The 3,304-nt window shown below is 33.9% G+C and overlaps 1 long non-coding RNA gene across 2 annotated transcripts; it reads right to left on the bottom strand.

Moving 5' to 3' along the window:
- Positions 1–587: 587 nt before the first annotated feature.
- On the bottom strand, positions 588–2,988 carry LOC115963399. 2 transcript variants are annotated; one of them, XR_004085817.1, is made up of 6 exons: positions 2,889–2,988; positions 2,647–2,753; positions 1,943–2,044; positions 1,694–1,775; positions 1,162–1,452; positions 588–946 (listed from the first exon to the last, which is right to left on the bottom strand). It is a non-coding gene; the product is annotated as an uncharacterized LOC115963399 (long non-coding RNA). The 2 variants fall into 2 exon arrangements; XR_004085816.1 differs by lacking the exon at positions 1,694–1,775.
- Positions 2,989–3,304: the final 316 nt, after the last annotated feature.

Below are 3,304 nucleotides of genomic sequence, written 5' to 3' on the forward strand. Positions count from 1 at the left end.
AATTAGAACTGAATGATGGTATCTAGGCGGTGATTATTTTATAACTGAAATACAAAATACATTATAGTGACAATAGATATTTCAATGCCTACATATGGTGGCATAAGGATTAAACAAAATACTAAAGAACTAAAACTTATAAGCTCTTGGATAGATTAATTGTGAAAACTGGTTTGGATTTTAGAAAGATCTCCAAACAAATAATAGAAATGAAGAAACCTAAAAGAAAAATAGACATTCACATAAACAACAAGGATTTATGTGGATTAGCAATAGCCTACATCCATGGATGAATATGGTGTGGAGAAAATTTCCCTAATCAATTATGGAGATTACAAAAAAGGCACAAAGTCACTTTCACAAAACCCAAACCCCAAATACACCCCTAGAAACTCTGAGAAATACAAAGTTTAAAGCTTCACCTAAAGAGAAGTTTTTCTACTCTAATTTTTGCACAGCACTGCAGCCCTCTCTTTTCCTAAAGTAACATACATATAAAAGTTGTCAAAGTCAAATAGAACTCCTAGTTATGTTGAATTTCAAGATCATGCTCCAGATGATTCCCGAAGTCTTCAATCGGCCAGATAACCTCCTTGGTAGCTTTCAATCATAGCCATGTATTCAACTTCACTGGTTGACCATGCAATATTTGACTGCAGTATCGACCTCCGACTCACCGGAGGTCAACCTCTAGCTTCGTAGTAAAACAAAGATTATCTAGATCTCCAACATAGTCTGAATCAACATATCTAGCTAAGTGTCTTCCCACAGATTCATATCTCCCAAACTTCAAACCCAAATCAGCATTCCCAAAATACATATCAAGATCCATTTAACAACTTGTCAATGACCTTTATCGTAATCCTGCATATAAGGACTAGGTTCCACGTTGACACTGACAGCTTGAGAAATGTTGGGCCGAGTGCGTACTACTGCATATACGAGGCTGCCAACCAAGCCAACCAAATCAGTATTAGAGCTTCTTCTATCACCACAATAACATCACAAGGCACACAAAAACATACAAAAGACATTTCTTTATGTTCTGAAATGTCAGTGGTTAAACCAAATGAGAAAGGAGAAGACATTAAATAATAATAGTTAATTCTTTTAAAGTAAAATATGACAATGTAAAACCTGTAACAATGACAGAAGGTATACCTTTAGTATCTAAGTCAGGTCTTCGAGAACTCATTCTATTGTCAAAGCAGATGAGGTCACCTATTTTCCAGATTGGAGTCTTATATGTATGCAGCACTGATTTCTCTACTGACCACCACACTTCACATTCAGATGCAATTGCCATTAGCTTTTGATGTTTTCCAAGATATCAACCCAACGAATTGAAGAGCAGAATGGCACTAAGGAGTGAGTATCAGCAAGTGATATCAACTTTCAACAAGTGAAGTTTAAATATAATTGAGATTGTAGCAAATCAGACAACTTCGGGACCTGTATAAACAAATATTCAACATAAATTTAATCACGGGAAGAATATAATAAAATGTGCTAGTGGTTGTTTTGGGTTTTAGGATAAAGTAAAATAGTTATTAATAGCAAAGCTTAAAGCTCAAAATGTTGACTAGGCATAAAGTTGTTCAGCCTTGTTTAGAAATTAGCAGCTATTGCTGCTTTGTTTTGGGGTAAACTGCAAAATTAGTAATGTGAGAAATTTAAGATTTAGCATTCATACTTGTATGTTCTATCTTTTTTTGCATACTGTATCTTGTTTCAACTTATCACTGACAGTGAGGCTTTTAGTGTAGGAGCTACAACTGAAATTGGATTAAAACACAGTAAGATATTTTAGTCATGGCTGACTTCATTGATGGAAATTTTAAGTCATATTTCTGAGTAATACAATCAATTCTAAACCTAATGGTACTAATTGAATAATTGCAAATAACAGTCAGATTACAGAAACATATGTTCATTGCCTTACCCACGCAGTGTAGGCTAGTTCTTTTAGAACTTTTGAATGAACTAGATCGCCCAAGCAGCATATCCTCTTAGTTAAGACAGCAAGACCGATGAGAAGAGAAGACTGTAACAGACATGTGAAACTCAATTAAGTGAAGCTAGTATTATCAAATGTAATATGGCTTACCAAAAATTGTGTGAAGTTGATATCAGACATAAAATTAAATTTGCTAGTGGGTTGTTTAGGCTACAAGATAAAGTAACAGAGTTATTAATGGTAAAGCTCAAGTCTCAATATATTGACCAGGCATAAAGTTGTTCAGCCTTGATTAGCAATTAGCAACTATTACTGCAAAATAAGTTTATGTAAGCAATTTAGATTTAGCTTTCATACATGTATGTTCAATTTTTTTCCAGGAAAACTACATACTGTATCTTGCTTCAACTTTTCATTGACAATAAGGTTTTTAATGTAGGAACTACAATTTTTTTTTTTTTATACGTAATAAACTTTATTGAGACCAAAATAGAATCCCCAAAGTATAGAGGAAGTATACAGTTGGTTATTAAAATTATATAATAGCACAGTAAGATATTTTTGTCATGACTGACTCAATTAATAGAGGTTTTTAGCTCATATTTCTGAGTAATACAATTAATTTTTTTATAAAATGGTACTAATTGATTGCAAATAAAAGTCAATTTACAGAGACATATGTTCATTACCTTATCCAGTCACTGTAGGCTAGTATCCTTCACACTCTTGTATGAATTGGAGCACCCGAAAGGGTTGGCCTCTTAGTTAAGACAACAAGATTGACAAGAACAGAAGGCTGTAACAGACATGTAAAAATCCATAAATGAAGCTATGTTAAATTTCTCTGGCAAAGATATGTAGAAGTGATTTTCTGTGGAACAATTTTGACAATCAATCAAATGTGCAAGATGCCTAACCATCAAATTCATACCTTAGCAAGCATTGAAGTGTTGAAGTCACTAGAACAAAGGGCTCTAGGTGAGGCCACAATAACAGAATAAGATTTGATAGGTGGATGAACTATTAGGAATCTGTGTAGCTAATTTTGGTTAGCATCGTCCACAATCAATTTCAAGGAATCTAACCAACTTATTCACAAGAACCATAGCTTATCAAAATGCAGAAATTCAAAAAGCTTTTAAGAAGCCAACATATTTGTGAATATGTGTAGCTTCTCAAGTGGCAAGTTCATTGTAATTGTACCAGCCCAATTGAAACAAGAATATGCCATCCTGCCACACTGTTGAAGTATGTCATGGATCTTGCTCTCTTCTAATTGGTTAGGGAATTCATCAAAATCTCTTGGGAGAGTGGCCATTCACTGTTTTTATATCCATACTCATACAT

Source organism: Quercus lobata, chromosome 10 (genome assembly GCF_001633185.2).
Source record: "Quercus lobata isolate SW786 chromosome 10, ValleyOak3.0 Primary Assembly, whole genome shotgun sequence".
In the NCBI taxonomy this organism is placed as follows: domain Eukaryota; kingdom Viridiplantae; phylum Streptophyta; class Magnoliopsida; order Fagales; family Fagaceae; genus Quercus; species Quercus lobata.